This window comes from Mus caroli, unplaced genomic scaffold, assembly GCF_978045245.1.
Source record: "Mus caroli unplaced genomic scaffold, Mus_caroli_1 scaffold_3, whole genome shotgun sequence".
Classification (NCBI taxonomy): domain Eukaryota; kingdom Metazoa; phylum Chordata; class Mammalia; order Rodentia; family Muridae; genus Mus; species Mus caroli.
Window position 1 is genome coordinate 113,709,487 of NW_028227258.1, and position 20,545 is coordinate 113,730,031.

Here is a 20,545-nt window from a genome sequence, read left to right on the forward strand (position 1 = left end):
CCAAAAAAATATATTAATCTCCCACTTGGAAGCATTGTGGCTCTCCATTAGCAGCCAATGTAACAAGTGAGATTGAGCCCTAATCTTCTCACTTCTATGGAGTAGAGATCAATTACAGATAATGAAATGTGATAACATTAATTTGGTTGATGCTGATGTCCCAAATCAGTGCTGTAGCTAGAGGCGGCTGTAGGTAGCTTATTGAAACCCAAAGTAAATTGGGGCAGTTCCCGGAGCAGCATAAATTAGTCAGAACCTTAGAGACATTGGATATATTTTAGGAGTGAAGCGATGAACTCTCTTTCTGAGAATTATGCCACCTTAATTCAGTAATTTGGTATGCCTCGGGGTTTGCATGTATTTCAGAGGTACTGTAATGAAGTGTGTGAGTATTTATTTAAACACGGAAGTCCCCAACGAATAAAAGACACATCTAATTCACGATGAATGTACCATTTTCAGAATGTTTCCAGAAGCAACGACAACATGGACCAGGGAGGTGAGATAAGTTATTGGAAACACACAGGATGAACTGGGTGAAACGTACTAAAGAAATCATTGAAAACCAGGTCACTTGCAAATGAATTAATAAAAACCCATACAAACTGTAGAAACAGGGAGTGACTCCTCTTTCTCTTTTTTACTGCCCTCTCTAGCTTGGGTACACTCACCACAATATCAAAGTTTTAATACACTATTTTTAGCGATTCAAGGCCAATGCTATGCATAAAAAGGGGGATTGTACAATTAGAGGTAATTTTACTGGACTCATTCAGGAGTCCAAAAGAAAACAAAACAAAACAATACAAAACTTATATTGTATATTTTTGAAAATGAGGGAAGGAGAGGTAGTTTCATGAGATAAAATGATCATATTTATATTTTTGACTGTAATTTGGTAACACACAACTGTAGTGTGGTGACAAACTACTTCCTAGTAGTAAAATGACACACTCTTGTACTGTTTCATCCATTGTTAACTGCCCCTCTGTGGAATATGCTTACTTTTATTTTAATATGGGACTCATGTATAAGTCTTGGCTTTACTATAATTGTGTATATTCTATATTTTACTTTCCATAATATAAATAAAAGCAGTACTTAGAAGAAGCTGAATTTTAGAATTAGACTGTTTTAAAACATTGTCCTGCCATTTCTTGATTTTTATTATTGTTGATATTATTTAAACTCTAAGAAGCATAATTTCTGATTTCATTTATAGGAAGTGCGTGTGAGTCTTGAGAATCCATTCCTTTCTTTTATTGTCCTGACTACTTTTATATTAAGCCTAGGAAAATTAATTCTTGTCAATTCAGAAAATGAGAAGGAAACAAACTTTTGTTCCAATCTCACTGATGTTTACATTGTGGGCTTAGATGGTGTTCCTTTCTCATTACTAGATTAAATATGATTTGGTTGCAATTGTAAAACAATTTCATGTTAAATTTGCTAAGAACATTTTTAAAAAGTTGGAAGATTTCTGTTGATCTAAAAAATAAATTTAAAACAAAACACCATCATGGGAAGCATATCAGTAGTCATGAATGCATGCCACAATTACTCACACACCAAATGGTTCTCGACAAGGAAGTGTGTCCAAGCGTGTGTGTGTGTGTGTGTGTGTGTGTGTGTGTGTTTTGTGTGTGTGTGTGTATGTATGTATGTATGTGTGTGTATGCAAACAAATCATTGTTAAAATTAATCTAAACAGTGAGTTAATCTGGGGACTGTATTTTTTTGTTTTTGTTTTTCAAGACAGGTTTTCTCTGTGTACCTCTGGCTATATGATACTCCCCTATAATTACACAGTAAAACAAATAATTATTTAAAACTGCCCCTCAATAGCTGAGGTGTTAAGTGATCTATCATTTTTTTAAAAGATATTTTCTTTATTTACATTTCAAATGATATCCCCTTTCCTCATTTCCCCTCAGAACCACCCCCTATCCAATCCCCTCCTCCCCCTACTCATTTACTCATCCACTCCTGCTTCACTGTTCTGGCATTCCCCTACATTGAGGCATAGAGCATTCACATGACCAACGGCCTCTCCTCCCAGTGATATCACAAAAGACCATCCTCTGCTACATATGCGGATGGAACCAAGGGTCCCTCCATGTGTACTCTATGCTTGGTGGTTTAGTCCCTGGGAGCTCTGTGTTTACTGATTGATTCATATTGTTGTTCCTCCTATGGGGCTGCAAACCCCTTCAGCTCCTTGGAGCCTTTCTCTAGCTCCTTCATTGGGGACCCTATGCTTAGTTCAATGGATGGCTGTGAACATCCACTTCTGTATTTGTCAGGCACTGGCAGGACCTCTCAGGAGACAGCTATATCAAGCTCCTGTCAACAATGCAGATGATATGATAGTATACATAAGTAACTCAAAAAATTTCAACAGAGAACTCCTAAACCTGATAAACAACTTCAGCAAAGTGGCTGGATATAAAATTAACTCAAACAAATCAGTGGCCTTTCTCTACTCAAAGGATAAATAGAAAGAAATTAGGGAAACAACAACTTTCACAATAGTTACAAATAATACAAAATATCTTGATGTGACTCTAAGCAAGTGAAAGATCTGTTTGACAAGAACTTCAAATCTCTGAAGAAAGAAATTGAAGAAGATCTCAGAAAATGGAAAGATCTCCCATGCTTATGGATTGGTAGGATTAATATAGTAAAAATGGCTATCTTGCCGAAAGCATTCTACAGATTCAGTAAAATTCCCATCAAAATTCCAAGTCAATTCTTCATAGAGTTAGAAAGAGCAATTTTCAAATTAATTTGGAATAACAAAAAATCCAGGATAGCGAAAACTATTCTCAAGAATAAAAGAACTTCTGGTGGAATCACCATCCCTGGCCTCAAGCTGTACTACAGAGAAATCATGATAAAAACTTCATGGTATTGCTACAGTGAGAGGCAGGTAGATCAATAGAATAGAACTTAAGACCGAGAAATGAACCCACACACCTATGGTCACTTGATCTTTGACAAAGAGCTAAATGATCTATATTAATCTCCTATGCAAATCCTCCTACCTGCCAGTCCCATGGTAGGATATTTGCATATTATAATTGATCTGGCTCTTTGGGCTTTGGTTGTGTTTCAGTGATCTTTCTCCAGATCCCTTTCTCATGCCTTCAGATCCTCCATCCTCCTAGCTGAGGTGAATCTCCCTCTTCCTCTCTCATTCCTTTGTTTGGCAGATGTCTCACCCATTTCTTTATCCTGCCAGCCATTCATTAATCAGCATTTATTGACAAGGCAGAAAATAAATGGTAAGAGTTCTTTACACAAACGTGAGATAGATTTTTGGTATAAGCATTACAATGCCATATCCTGACTCAAACAAGAAATGAGGGTAGAGAAATCAGCATTCAAATAACAGTTTACAAAAATATTATGCCTCTCTTTCTCTATGTCTATGTCTATATATATATATATATATATATATATATATATATATATATACACATATATATGTCATACCTTGTTTTTATACATATGTATTTCTGTACATATATAGTGATTTATTTATATATATTTATGTATAGCATATATCATATACGTATAAATGTTTATATATTCTGTATATATCATATATATGTAAATGTATACAGAAATATGTTATATATAAATATGAATATATATGTAAAAATCACTTGGATATATCCTCCGAATGCTAACATTTAAATGTATAAAATATGAAAATACAAACTTTTTATTTTGAATTACATTGAAATGACCAGATAGCTGTGTTGGTTCATTTATTTTAACTAATGTTATTTCAGTATTTGTGATGTAGATGCAGCAGTGTTTGTGTGTAAGGAGGGACTTGCAGAAGGGCATAATGAAAATTTTCTCCACATTAGAAAATGTGTTAAATCACTGTAGATGTTACCCCACCCCCATGCCTTGGGAGGTTATACTGTTAAATTTACTAGATTTGTATTGGGTACATATTTAGAATTGAGTTTCCTGGAACTGTCTTTTAATAGTATGATTATTATAAGATTTTAATTAATGCATAGAAGTGTTGTCATGTTCACCTTAACTGACAAAAGCAAGGCCATTGTGTGGAAAACAAATAATAATTAGTGTTCATTGGGGTATTCTTATTTATATTATTTTAATAAATACCCGAGTTAAGAAACTTTACAAAGAAGTGATTTCCCTTCCAGCAAACACTCACATATACCCTACCCTTGTTATTTTTCTAATATTTTTTTCTAACTTTTACTAATTATTTTTATATACGTATATGTCTAAACTCATAAATGTAAATGGAAGTAAAGTAACAGTGCCTCATGGGAGGAGGGGCACGAAGAGGATAGGCATTGAGGTATGAAGATGAATATGCCCAACACATGAATTAAAATAGAAATAAAGGGATTAATCACAGGATATAATGCAGAATATTACAATACATGGTAGCTTAATGAAAGAACCTCAGTGACATGGCTGTGCATTAGAGGCATAGAAAAGGAATGGCATCCTTACAATCAAAGCCAAGAGAGTTACACATATGCACTGTGATTGACAAGGTCACCCAGTCTCACTGGGGTGATGTTCCATCTAGTAAATACTGGATTTGAAAAGAAAATGTGTGCAGCCTAGACAGTGTGATTTCAGCTTCTCAGTGTTGCAGCAGTAAGTTTCAGATGAGCAATAAAAGAAATCAAGAGCAGCTAGTCAATAACTGGCTAGAACTGGAGCCTCGGCTTAGGTTGTAACTGAGCTTGTTCTTGCCTTGAACTCTGATCCTCCTGACTTTAGTTCCCAAGCCCTGGAATTGCATCGGAGTGGAACCACAGTCAGCATCCTACTAATAATGAAAAATCTGCACCCCTCCCTCTCCCCGAAGTTCAAAGAGAGCATTAGGATAAGCGTCATTTATAATCAAAAAGAACACTATTCTGACACAGTAGAGTTGAATCTTGAAGTAGATAAAGACATAGATGGATGGAAAAAATGGATAGATGGGTGGAGAAAGAGAGTGAGGTATGAAAGTAGAGCTAACATATATTATTAAAATTCAGTATAAATATTTTAGCTTTTGCCAAGTGTCATCATGCACAAAGGAGATCCAGTGACCAGGCCAACTTGGGATCCTTGTCAAGAGGAGGCTCTATGGCTTGACATTCTTACTGATGCTACAGTGTACTTATAGACAGGAGCCTAGCATAGCTGTCCTTCAAGAGGCCCAGCAAAAAATTGACTGAGACAGATGCAGATGCTTACACCCAACCAATGGACAAAAGCCGGGGACCCCTATGGTTGAATTAGGTAAAGGCTGGAAGAAGTTGTGGAGGAGGGTGACCCCATAGGAAGACCAGCAGTCTCAACTAACCCGGATCCCTGGGACCTCACAGACACTGAGCCACCAAGCAGGCAGCAGACATCAGCTGGTCCGAGGTCCCCAACACATATACATCAGAGGACTGCCTGGTCTGGGCTCAGTGAGGGAGGTGTACCTAACCCTGGAGATACTTGAGGCCCCATGGACTAGAAAGATTTGACAGGGTGGGTGGAAGGTGGGGACATCCTCATGGAGATGGGGGAGGAGGAATGGGATGAGAAACTGTTGGTGGTCAGACTGGGAGGTGGATAACAACTGGGCTATAAAAAAAGAGATTAAAGATAATTTTTTTAAAAAAATGACCGAGAGTTATAAATCAACCTTTGTCAGAGAATGAAATCATCTAAATAACAGCTGAGGACATTTTAAACAATGGTAAACCTTCTACACATCTCATGCATTAACCACATTACAACATTAAAGGGATTAAATTCTAAAATTAATACAATCAATTTGTCAACACATATAATATGGAATTTATTAATGGATAATGTACACCAAGTAGTTCTACCCAAAAATTGTATCTGTGGATCAAATAGAAGCAATTCCATTATCTGCTTCACATACCCTTCACTATTGTCCATTTTATATATCACATTTAAAGAAAAAAATATAGAAAAATAATACCATTTTAAGCTCTTTTGCTATATATGTACTAGTGTGTATATTTATTATATGTAATAAGTAGGCACATATACCCTGCCTATGCATATGAACAGAAATACTTACCACTATAAACTCAGGGCTTCTAGGATGCTTGGCAACTGCTCTATCAGTCAGGCAGGACTATTGCTTTATATGCTCACAAACTAAGTCTACTAGAATTGGAAGTTTGTACTCACAACTCCTTTCCCTGTGTTTCTATTGGTTAAAATATTAGTGTGCCTATTTGCTTAAAGAAATGAAAATATCAGACAAAGGCCAAGTGCTAACAAACTCACTTTAGATTTTTAAAGAAGGAAAAGAATCCAAGCCAAAAAGAAATAAATAAAAAGTAAAGAATCTCCAAATTATAAAAAGAGAAATATTGATTTTCACCTTTTCCACTTTCTTACAATACCTGACAGTATACTTTAATTTGTATAGTTTTCCCAGTGATAATTTAATGAATAATAGGGAGAATGTTGTACTACATTCTTGAGTTAAAAGAATAATTTAAAGAATGCCATATAATTTGTTTAATTAACAAAATCAAAATTATGATTTTTATTTCAAATTATGACATACTTAATTACAATAAAATATTGTGCTAAATATTATAGGGTCATGGAATAGAGAATAAAGGCAAATTGTGTTCATCATTTATCCTCTAATTGGAAGGTAGAGATAATAAATAATCATTAAATGGTTAGATGATTACATAGAGGACATCTAGCAAGCTACATGAAATGTGGGCATAGATTCTCTTATAGATGAATTTATGTTATGAATGTGAACATTCATTAAATATTTTGGTACATATGTATATATATATTTATTTTTATTAATATTTATACTTTATCGGTTTTATTGATATACTTAGTGATATGTAGATATTAACACTAAATTTCTAAATATCTTCCCTTCTTCTTCTTCTTCTTCTTCTTCTTCTTCTTCTTCTTCTTCTTCTTCTTCTTCTTCTTCTTCTTCTTCTTCCTCTTCCTCTTCCTCTTCCTCTTCCTCTTCCTCTTCCTCTTCCTCTTCTTCTTCTTCTTCTTCTTCTTCTTCTTCTTCTTCTTCTTCTTTTGGAGACCATTTAGACTTAGACTTTGGAGACTGTTTAGGCTATAGTTGCAGAGAATGGAAATGCCATCTACCCATGGTGTGTATCAAAACTTGTAAACAGGCACCTTGAGAAGCAGTGTTGCACATAATAAAATGAATACAAGTGTTTCTGATGCATTTTCTGGAGCTACATATAACACCTGCCACTTAGTTCTTAATTTCTATTCTTAAAATTGTAATGATTTCAAGAATTGATTTTGTTGAACAGTTTGTTTGTGGAAGCAGTGATGTCTGCCAAATTAAACCATTTTTGTGAAGAGTGCTCATTTATCATCCTTGGATTTCAACCAAGCACATTTCAGAGATAATGACATAATGTAACTGAAAAACTTCAACTTGACTGGCATAAGGTTTAAGTAGAAATATTCCATCTCTGACTCTATCCATCTATCTATTTCTACCCATAGCCAGATCTATTAGGCATGTTGCCAACTTTTACATTTGCTCATCCTTGGGTAGTGGATCTCAGTTTTGTTTGTGTACTGCAGTCACTTGGGAAGCTAGGGAGGATGCTGATATTTAGATTCTATCCATAGAAATTCAGATTTAGTTGGTCATGGGCACTGAAACTTCTTCACATCTTTCTAATATCCAGGGACTTATAGAATCATTGGATTTCATGAGTTGAGCAAGGACAATAGAAAAATGGATTTTTACAAATATTCCTTCAGAATTACTCAATGAAAACAATGAGTATTACTTTAAGATGTTTTAAAATAACAGACTTTTTCAATATTGAGAGATTTTTGTATCGCTTACTTGCTATAAATCAATAACATAAATTCAAGGAATGATACCATTTTTTTTTCTATATTGCTGTGGTACCTCATCTATAAAGCTCAGACTTCCAAACTTTCTTCTGTGTTTTAATTTCTACAGTACTGACATGGTGTAATTAATATAAAATAAAATACAGTGGGTTGTCGGTAAATATTAAACAAGCATGGCATAAAAAGGAAATAAAATCATGACATGTAGAATTTTATGATTTCCATGACACATTTTCTTTTATTCATGCCTGCTCTCAACCTACCATCATCCTGCTCAGTATTTGATGCTGACTTCAACATACCACTGCCTGTTACATTGTTATATACCAAACTTTAATGAAAACTATTGACCATTTTTACAGAAATATGTCAATTGTTTAAGCTTGTGGAAATATTGCTTAGGGTTAATAGGGAAGAAATGAGGGGATCTTTAGAAGAATAAAGCTTTTCAAATCAAGTCAGACAAAAACCTTCCATTGTGAACACATTAGGAATCAGGTATATGTCTTATTATAGGTTTATGATGATATCTCTACTGTTAAAGAAATTATGTTTTTAGGCAAAGAAAACCAGAACCAATATGTAGATTAAGTTCAGTGACTGTTATTGGATGTGAATAAAATAAGATACACAATATAATAGAAAGTGATTGGCATAGGCAGCAATTTCAGTTTGGTTGGGGGAGGCTTTCTGGGAAGTCTTACTGGAACTGGCATAGAGAGGAACACAAGATTATTATGGTCTAACATATATTGAAAATGGCATGAACAATAGTATTATGGGATGTAACTCATCATGTAAATGCTGCAGAGAAAGAAGAAAAGGCTACAGCCTGTTGGTATAGTAGAACAATTGCTCTATGGTAAAGTTGACTTAATTTGTCTGTAATTAAAACTTGAGGGTCTAGTTCTGATAATATTGAGTTCCAAGTTATGCTTCTAAGCAATCATCCCTGACCACAGCGGTGAAGACAGTATGAGAACAGATAGATGATTCCAGATGCATCTCAAGCAATGATAAAGGAGGATTACAATATCGTTTATTAAATTATATTCTGAGGTTTCATCCCTGCCATGCTCACTGATTGTCTTGTTCTTCATGCACATCTTTAAAGCATCTTTATCCTAATATTCTGCTGTTCAAACACATGCATGGAATTTTCTTGGTTTCAGAAGAAGTAAGTATGATACAGCAGTTAGCACAAAGCATAGTGATGTAAATTTGAATTATGACAAAATTGTTATGTAAAACAGCCTGCATTTGTTGAACATTTCCCTGTGGAGTTTAAATAGAAAATTTATATCTTATTAAGAAAGAAACAGGAAACTCAGATGTGAAAAAAAAAAAAAGAGAAATGCTTCAGAAAATTATGGACACAGTAAAGAAAATGAAAAAGAATGGAATATTATTCTGGGGTCTGCATTGGAGAGGAAACTCATTTCAGCCATTAAAGTGCCACAGAGAACTTATTTCAATTGTAAAATACAATTTTAAAAACAGTAATAAAGTCAAATGTTTGAGTTCGGACAGAGACAGGAAAGAATAGCTGTCAACAGGGATAGGGTTTGCTTTCCTTGTCATAGTCTTAACAGGAATAGAAGACACTGGTGTAATAAAACATTGAATTCTCATGTGTAAAGTCATCCTTGTGAGCAAAGGAAAACGTCTTTGATGAAACTCTATTCAGAATCTACACTAAGTACATGATGATGGTAAAATTGCCTTGGCGCATTGACTGATTGTGGATCTAAGTGACACATCTCAAGATTTGACTGCAAGGATGTCTTCAGAAATATCCAGAGAAATAGAGAAGACCCAATCACATATTGTGTAGCATCTTAGGCAGGTTTCCAGACTGAATGCAAATAGAAAAGGAAAGGAGCTATTTGGGTTCCATTCTTCCTCTTATTCTGCTTCTGGACAACGGTTTGAATGGAAAATGTCTCTCTGTGGATCTCATTGGAATATAGTTATGTTCCCCACAAAAACCAAAACCCAAAAAACAACCTTTTTCTGGGTATCTCTTTCTAAGATATATGTTCACAAAAAAAGAATGAGGTAAGCTATATTTAAGACCTGGTTAGAAAGACCCCTCACAAAACTGAAGATGACCCTGATATTTTTCAGTCATCAAGGAGACAAGAGCATAACTTTTGTTTACTTTCAATAATCCCCATAAATCTGTATTGACCTTTAGTTTTATTTGCCTTATGCTAGCAGGACACTACTCATAATGAAGCCAAACTTATCTATCTGTTTCTCAATATCTGAGATATAAATTATACATTGATATTTTCTCATTTTATTATTGCACAAGAACCTTATTATAAAAATAGGTACACGTTGATATAAATAATGATATATATTATTATAAAAATATATGAGGGCTGGAGACATGGCTCAGCAGTAAGGAATGCTGACTGCTCTTCCAGAGGACCCAGGTTCAATGTCCAGAACCCACATGGCAGCACAAAACTGTCTGTAACTCCTGTTTCAGGGACCTGACACCTTCACACAGACATACATGTAGGAAAAACAACAGTGCAATAAAGTAAGAATAAATAAATTTCAAAAACCATAAAGATACTTATTAAAAGAGAAACATAACATATGCCAGACATTAAAACCTCCAAGATGTATAATTTTATAATTTCATATTTATAATGATAAGTGTCAATTTACCCAGACTCTTAGACAAAGAAGGAGGTTCTTTAAAGTAGTATTGATTTATAACCAAGATGGAATTAATTCAAAATTGAAAAGATATACCATGATTGATATGTGGTCAAGACCACCTAACATCTTACTCTTTATGGCTATTGAGAATTTTTAGACTGTAGAGTTAATCACGGTTACTGGTGGCATGATTTTCATGCATTATGTATAGAATGCTAATGGGTTTAAGATATTAATATTTTCATACCTAAGATTGACATATAAAGATGATAGCCTTAAGCCTTTCCTACAAGCAAATATCTGGAGAGAATTGTTGATAAGCTAATTATAATAGAAAGCATAATATTTACTTCTAAATGTTGGCTTTTGATAATAAATTTTACTTAGTATATTTTGTCTTGATATTGATTAAGTTTACCTATCTTATTTTCTAAATTTTTCTTACAGTCATGGAAGAACATCAGACAAAAATTTGAACAGTAAAAACTTTAAAAGCATAAAATACTATTTTCAACATAAGTTATTGTTTGTAAAATAAACCAATTGCCAAAAAAAAAAAGCCCTGGGGAACATGCCAATTAGCTTTTTTTAAGCATAAAAATAAAATATAGATGCCACTGGAAAATTTTGTATCAGTTGATGTGTTTTGGCCGGAAGAGATAAATTATGTTGCAATATCCCCAGACGTTTGTACAATGTGAATGCTTGTCCTGAAGTCTTGAGAGCAGTGGTGGATAGGTACTCCACAGCATTTATTGATTTCTCCTTCAGGATAGACGTGAAGCCATGAACTTGGTAAGCGAAAGTTTCTTGGGGGAAAAAAGGTACTTTTGGATTTTTGTGAATCTCAAGTGGAATAGATGTCTGAAAGTTTCATAGAAACAATGTGACATATGCTGAGAAATAGGGCATATGCTTCCTTCCAATTGATTCTTACTATTCTTTTAGCCCTCTGGAAACTGATACCATTTCAAATGCATTTCTCTACAATTCTAATCTGCAGGTTAGAAACTATCTATAAAATATGAATTGATAGCATTTGTTAAAATGCTTATGCTTTATGTGTATAAATGTAGGACTAAAAATGACCATTTTCTTTTTTTTATTATTATTTCTTTATTTATCTTATGTGTTTGAGTACACCATTGCTCTCTTCAGACACACCAGAAGAGGGCATCAGATCCCATTATAGATGGTTGTGAGCCATTATGTGGTTGCTGGGAATTGAACTCAGGATCTCTGGTAGAGCAGTCTGTGCTCTTAACCACTGAGCCATCTCTCCAGCCTGACCATTTTCTTTACTTGTTTAAGACAATGAAATCCAAGGTGATATTTGAGTAGATTTCTGTAGATATGGACAAGATATTCTGTATAAACTCATGTAAGCAAAAATCTAATAGGAAATATGGGTCAATGGAGAGATCTTTTCTCAAGGTATCTTCCTCTCTTGGGCCTAAAGAAGGACTAAGTATTTCATTCTACCTTGTGCCTAATTGATCTATGATATTCTGATTATGAACAATGGTTAGATGTGGTATGTATCACTCTCAGATCCTCCTGCCTCTGCCATACACACTCATGTCTGCTCCTCTATGCTATTTTCTTGTAAAAAAAATATTTGTGTGTAGTATGTCATATGTGTGTGGTACCAAAGAGTTTCAGAAGAAGACATTATATCCTTTTGACCTTGAGTTGCAGGCATTGGTGAGCTACATAATGTAACTAATAGAAACAGAACTTGAAATAACATTGAAATAACACTAGGTGCTCTTAACTACTGAGGCATTTTTTTCAGAGATCACTATTTTTCTATTTTATCAATAGGAATAAATATAGCAAAGTATTTAGGAAGTATACTGTGAAAATGGCTGGTTTTTCCAAACTAGTATCCTTTATTATGTTGAACTACTAATAATCCTGCCATAACATCTTCTTGGATTTATATTTAATTGCAGATACTGCTACCATATTTGTGGGGTTGTTTTTTAGATATACCAATTTCAGCTGCAACAATTATCTTACTAAAATCTCCTTATAAGGTTTATTTTAAGTTATGAGAATTACTTTTTTTTTCTAGCAAAGGTTCAGAAAAACTGATTTGTAAGACTTGTAGAACTCATTATATTAACAGAATCTCGTCACCAGTATAGGCTGCAGTCCTCCAAATGCTAGAATACAAAAGTAATGGAAGAAACATTCACAATATATTTTGCAACCTGTAATTGATTCTTCTGCTTCTAGCTTTAATAGAAAATTACATCAATCACCTTGCAGGGAAAAAGTTTCAGTTGATGTCATCTGTCTATGGGATAACATCCATTTCAGTTTCTGCCTTGGATTTTTAAAAGTTACACACTTATTTTACTATCCCTTTAGATAGCTATGAATAATATTTTGGTTACTCAAAGTAGAAACTATATATCATGTACTCAATAGATGATTATAAAATTTCACTTAGTTGTGTACTTCATAAGGGATGATATTAGTACACTACTGATTTATAGACATTAGAACAGAATTTTCTTTCAATCCATGTATATTCTCCTATATACATTTCCAGATCTGGCAAACCTGCAGCCCTCAGGCTGAAGAGTGTACATGCATTTATTTTGCATGACACTATGACACAGACTTGTCAGTGACAAAGTTCACGCTTGAGAGTATTGTAAACAAGTTATAGAACAATGAAACATAACTTAATTTTTAAAGTAAATATAAAATGTTCTGCTGAGCCATAGTCATATTCAGGTGATATGTGGTCCAGAGTCTATGAGTTGCACACTTACCTTAGTCATGTATATAAGAATTTTAAAAATACAGTGGAGATACTATGAACATAGGCACTATATAAAAGGGTTTGATGAAAGAAAATATTTGTTTCTGGTGTAACTAAAGGTGTTTCAAATATTTTCATCCATGTTTGGTTGAACTCATGGATATAAAATCCATGGATACAGGAAGGAGTTGCATTATTACAGTTGAAGAAAAACTGATTTGTAAGACTTGTAGAACTCATTATATTAACAGAATCTCGTCACCAGTATAGGCTGCAGTCCTCCAAATGCTAGAATACAAAAGTAATGGAAGAAACATTCACAATATATTTTGCAACCTGTAATTGATTCTTCTGCTTCCTAACTTCCAGCACTTTTCCAATAGAGGACCATTCTTCTTAAAAAATTATAAAGGTGCCTATTATAGTATAATATGCAAAAGGAAATCAAATATTGTGTGATGTTCCAGTTTCTTTTCTGTCTTCCAGTACATACATCCATACACACACACACACACACACACACACACACATATTTTTTTTATTTTTTAATTACATTTTATTTGTTTTTTCTTGTTTGCCTGCTTGTTTTCTAATGAGGGGAAAAGGTGTAGAGAGGTATGGAGTGTCTGGGTGGTATTGAGGAGTAAAGATTTAATTAGAACATATATAAAATTCTTATCAATAAGCTTTTTTCTGTAATCTAAGCAAGCAAGTGAAAGATCTATATGACAAGAATTCAAGTCTTGAAGAAAGAAATTGAAGCACAGCTCAGAAGATAGAAAGATCTCATATGCTCATGGATGGGAGTGACTAACATAGTGAAAATGGTCATCTTATCAAAAGTAATCTGCAGATTCAGTGCAATTCCCTTCAAAATCCTAACTCAACTTTTTTTTACAAACATTGTAAAATTATCAACTTCAGATAGAAAAATCAAAAAACGCAGGATAGCCAAAACAATTCTAAGCAATAAAAGAACTTCTGGAGGAATCACCATCCCTGATCTGTAGCGGTTCTACAGGGCAATAGTGAACAACAACGACAATAACAACCACAAAACCAACACCACAACAAAAAACAAAAAACAAACAAAAAAATCTCACATGGTATTGGTACAGAGATAGACAGGTTAATATAAGGAATAGAATTGAAGACCCCAAAATAAATCTAGATACTGACAGATACTTGATTTTTGACACAGAAGCCAAAATGATATGGTGGAAAAAACAAAGCATCTTCAACAAATGGTGCACGTCTAACTGGAAGTCTGCATGTAAAAGAATGCAAATTGATCCATATTTATTATCCTCCACAAAGCTAAAATTCAAGTGGACCAAGAACCTCAACATAAAACTGGGTGCATTAAGTCTCATTGAAGAGAAGGGGAGAAGTAGCCTTGATTACATTGGCACAGGAGAAATCTTGAACAGACCACCAATGACTGAGGCTCTAATATCAAGCACTGACAAATGAGCATTTGAAATTGAAAAGCTTCTGTACTAATCCTACATCCAACAGAGGGATAATATCCAAAGTACATTAAGAACGCAAGAAATAAGACTGAAAAGAAGAAGAAGAAGGAGAAGAAGAAGAAGAAGAAGAAGAAGAAGAAGAAGAAGAAGAAGAAGAAGAAGAAGAAGAAGAAGAAGAAGAAGAAATAACCTGATTAGAAAATGGGGTAGAGAGATAAATGGAAAATTCTTGACAGAGGAATCTCAAATGGCCAGAAAGCACTTAAATAAATGATCAACATAATTAGTCATCAGGAAATTGCAAATCAGAATGACCCTGAGATAACACATTGCACCAACCAGATTTGCTAAGATCAAAAACTCAAATGACAGTTCATGCTGGTGACGATATTTGATTGACAATTGGAAATAGCTCTATCTGAAAACCCATCTAAACTGCTCCTGGACATACCCAAAGGGCATTCCACCATATCATAATGACAAGTGCTCCACTATGTTCATAGCGGCTATATTCATAATAACCCATAATCGGAAGCAACTCAGAATAAGGGTTATTCCCTCAGCTGAAGAATGGCTACAGAAATGAGGTTAATTTACACAATGGAATACTCTTCGGCTATTCAAAACAAGGGCATCAGGAATTTTGCAGGCAAATGGATGGAATGAGAAAATATCATCTAAAGTAAGCTAACACAGACACAAAAGGACTTGCATGGAATTTACTCACTGATAAGTGGATATTAGTCAAAAATTATAGAATACTCATGATATATCCCACAGACCTTAAAAAGTTAAACAGGAAAGAAGGTCTAAGTGAAATGCTTAAAACCCAATTAGAAGGAGGAGTAAAGTAGTCATGGGAGGCAGAGGGTGGGAGGGTCCTGGGTGTGACAGGGGATAGGAATAAGGAGCCAGGATCAAGTATGGGGAGAGACATGAGAGAAGCTCAGAGGGAATGAATGGAAATATTCAGATGCCAGGTAGGGATGTCTAGAATGTCACAGAGAACTGGGATGGGGAGACGCTCAGAACTCAATGTGGGTGACCTTAGCTGAAATGCCCAACAGTGGTGATCTGGAACTTAAAGAGAACACCTCCAGTAGTCAGACAGTATCCCCAGAGGACAGATGGGGACATCAACCCACCAAAAAATATTTGACCCCAAATAGCTTCTGTTTAAAAGAATTACAGGGACAGAAATGGAGCAGAGACAGAAGAAATGTCATACCAGTGACCATCTTAGAATCTATCTCATGGGCAGGCACCAAACACTGACACTATTACTGTTGTGCTTGCAGGTAGGACCCTAGGATGTTTATCCTCTGAGAAGCTTTACTAGCAGCCGGCTTAGACAAATGCAGATACTTACAGCCAAACATTAGACTGTGGTTAGAGACCCCTTTGAAAGAGTTCTGGAAAGGATTGAAGAGGGTGGCAACCCCATAGGAAGAACAACAGTGCCAACAAATTTGGACCCCTGGGAGTTCCCAGAGCCCGATCCACATATGTAGCAGTGAGAGTGGATGTACTTACCAATCATGTAGAGACTTGATGCCCCAAGGTAGGGGAATATAGTAGGGGGGACCATACTCAGAGTGGAAGGGAACAGATGGGAGATCAGGAGAGGGCATCATTTGAGATGTTAATAAGTAAAATAATTCATTAAAAAAATGAAAATTAGTCATCTACGTGGATGATTCTGATAGGTTATACAATGACCACCTGTGTGTGTGTGTTTTCTGTGCTGTGGCTGTGTGTTTGTGTCTATATATCTGATAAAACTCATCATCTGTGTTTGTGTGTCTGTATATCGGACAAAAAGCATTAAAGGATGGACCATCTAGAGACTGCCATATCCAGGGATCCATCTCATAATCAGCTTCCAAACACTGACACCATTGCATACACTAGCAAGATTTTGCTGAAAGGACCCAGATATAGCTGTCTCTTGTGAGACTATGCTGGGGCCTAGCAAACACAGAAGTGAATGCTCACAGTTAGCTATTGGATGGATCACAGGGCTCCCAATGGAGAAGCTAGAGAAAGTACCCAAGGAGCTAAAAGGATCTGCAACCCTATAGTTGGAACAACATGATGAACTAACCAGTACCCCGGAGCTCTTGTCTCTAGCTGCATATGTATCGAAAGATGGCCTAGACCGCCATCACTGGAAAGAGAGACCCATTGGACTTGCAAACTTTCTATGCCCCAATATAGGGGAATGCCAGGGCCAAAAGAATGGGAATGGGTGGGTAGGGAAGTGGGGGGGGTATGGGGGACTTTTGGGATAGCATTGGAAATGTAATTGAGGAAAATACGTAATAAAAAAAATAAATAAAATTTTAAAAAAAGAAAATATCTAATAAAAATGTATTAAGAAAAAAAGGAGAGAGAAAAAAAGACAAAGTAACATAGAAAAGCATACTGATCAGAATAAAACATGAATGCTCAATGAAGATTCTAATTGTCATAAAGACCTGGACAGATGTTCTATAGATTCAGACCACAAATGCCATCCCAGAATAGTATGCCCAGAGAAACTTTCAATTATGAAAGAAAAAATATGTTCTAAAATAAAACCAAATGTAAGCAGTATCTGTCTAGAAATCCAGTCATATAGAAGACACTAGAAAAACTCCAACCTAAACAGGCTAACCGCACTCAGGAACATACAGACCACCAAGTGTTTGGCTTTCATAATTCTGAAGTCTTATGCATGTTATGCTGCTGCATTTCCGCATTAACTAGCAGTGCCAGAATACTGGAAGCCTGGATCTACAAGTTCAGAGTTTGTATGTGAAAAAAATTAAAATCTGCATATAAGATCAGTTTACAATGGATCGGAAATTAATAAATGTATTAATACTTACAAGAACAGACAAGTGACTAAATTCCTTCCGCTACTAGTCCTACAAGCCTGACTGATTCAGATTTCTAAATAAGCAATTAATGTGACCAGGGAGTCTGTGGAATTAGCAGATAGTGCAAACTTGTGTTTCTTTACTGAATGTTTTAAACCCTTAAACATTCCTAATAGGTTAAAGTGATAGCCATTTTTTTTTTTTTTGGCAAAGAAAATCCTTGCTAAATATTAGGGCATTAAACAGAGTTTACTCAGTAAATATTGATAATTCATGAAAACTCTGAGTACTATTCTAAGCTTGCTGAGGCGATTGGGTGTTTGGAGGAAAATTAAAGGAATAAGACACAAGCAGACTTGAGCTCCTAGCAGTTAGAGATCCCAGAGAGATGGCCCAGGTAAACGCTATGAAGCCAGCTGTCTGCTTTTCTGCAACTGTAGAAATGCAGATTTTGCTCTGTCCTCAGAGACTTGGGCACTAAGCTCTTGCTTTCCTTTCCTTTTTCTTTTCTTCCTCTTTTCTTTCTTTCTTTCTTTTATCTTTCCCCTGCTGATTGCATTTCAAAGGAATGGCTTTCAGGTGCTTGAGAAAAGACACTTCTGAGCTGTAGGAAATGCCCATACAACGCAAAGGGACGGAAAGAAAGATTCATAATTGTGAGCCCTTCTTCATAAATGCTCTAAGATAGAGAGGTCAGGGGCCTATTGTATGGTATTGGCGAGAAGAAGCATTAGATAGTCCTGGAAGCCTTCAGCTGTCTCAGGCAGGTGTTTTAATGGGAGCCAGAGGTCATTTGGGGAAACAGACAGTAGCCAACAGAACTTTCTATAATTCTGTCCTCTCAGCACAGAGTGGGCTTTCCATTTGTGTGGCAGTTCTACAGTTTTCATTTTCAATTAATGAAGTGTGATCTACATTATTCTGCTTCTACGGAGAGGCATAGCCCAAGGTAACTATTTCTAAATTTCAGGAAGAATGAAGCATTGTTTCTGCAACACATTCCATCACGTTCTTTCATCCCTGAACCCAATTTTATAAAATAATAAGCACAGAATACAGCAAAATTAGTTGGTATGAAGTTTTCTGGCAAGAAACATGTGCTATCTTAAAATTCTTTGTTATCATATTGTTCCCACTGTAATTCAGGTTTCCCCCCATATCTCTTGCAGCTTCTCTTTGTCTCTTTCATTTCAACAGTTTCATTAGATTTTACAAATGAGCAGGCCTAGGAGGAAATGAACTGAGAAGTGAATGCAGTTTGACTCGCTACTTCTCTTTCATTAGTCAAATAGGCATTAGATAACTTTTGTTAATTCGAGTGTATAGAGGTAAAAGGAGAAGTGTCTTTTAAATGCTTGCAAAATTAAATACAGGTTTGAGCTAATCATTCCATTATTATTCAAACTATTTCTGCAACTATGAAAGTAATCTTTTAGAAATCTGTTTATGATGAGGTCCACTTGAGAAGCATCATGTACTAGTTTAATGTCTGGGTCTAAAATGAGAGATGGCATCTTAGTCCGTTCTTTTTAATTAGCAGAAACATTTTGCATGTTATTTTAATTGCTGCAATAAATGGATATTTTTAAGACAAATGTGAGCATGTTTCAAGATAATGAGGTACAAGAAATCTTGTGGAAGTCTAAAGAGATAATTCCTTTTTTAAAAAAAATGACTTAGGTATTCAATACATAAAACAAGTGATGTTAAAATTAATCAGGAAAGTTGATTTTAATCAATGTATTAAAATGTGTCTTCCTGTCTGGTGTTTTAGTGCATTGCTCAGGGAGCCTATCCGCAGGAGGGAGCTCAAAGGGGACTCTGAGATGAATGCAGGTATGCCCATGCCTGCCTACTTACAACTCTCTTTAACAAAACACAGGCATGCCTGCTTTAAATTTAAAAATATGAAATCCAATTTAAATTCCTCTTATCCCTGTTTTCCATCTTTTAAAGAAATAAATGTTTAGTCAGGTTCTTATATGTATTTATAGTAATTTAATATTTTTCAAAAACAGATTAATATTTGCAGTTTTAATGGTTTGTGCCGTGTGATTATAAATCCATGGTATTGGAGATACATTTTTTTTTGGTAGCATTATCTAGAGAAATTGTGATTTTAGGGCAGTGACATATTTAAAGTTTGCCTTGACCACCAGGTGTAATCTTCACACTCTGAATGAAAGAAAGCACCAAAAGACCCTGTCTTCCTTTTTCTTGGCTTCAGCATCACGGGCAACCCTTTTCTCAGGAATGCTATACGGTATTTTAAAGAAAATAAATTTAATGTCTTAGAAAAGTAACTATAAATCAAAAACACTATTCAAACTTTCATCTCCTACATATTTACACCAAAAGGGAAACCACATCCTAATAAACACTTAAATATGATTCTAATATGCAGGTTTATATCCAACATTAGCTTATATTAACATTAGCTTACATTATATAACAGAAAAAAACTGATGAAGCTCACTGTTGGCTCCAAGGACTATCTAGAAACTATTGGAACACTGGTGGAGGCTTAGCTATGTCAAAAAATTAATCCTTAAAGGCACTTATAATACAAGAAAGCACACAGATCCATATGTCAGACTAACACGGGGACGTGGATTGAGTATACAGGCTATGAGAATGCCAAGGTTCCAGGAGGCATAGTTTCCTTGAAACTCCTGGCCTATTGACTGCCTTCGGGCCTTTCAACCTGTCAGGCAGACTTCACTGGAGTGGGTATAGCAAACTTATAGTTAAATAATCTTATAAATATTAATGTTTATGTGCTTAAAGTAATGCAGCTTTTCCATGGAGAATCGTCAAACCAGAGACTATAAACTCACACTCAAACTTTGAGTACTACTAAC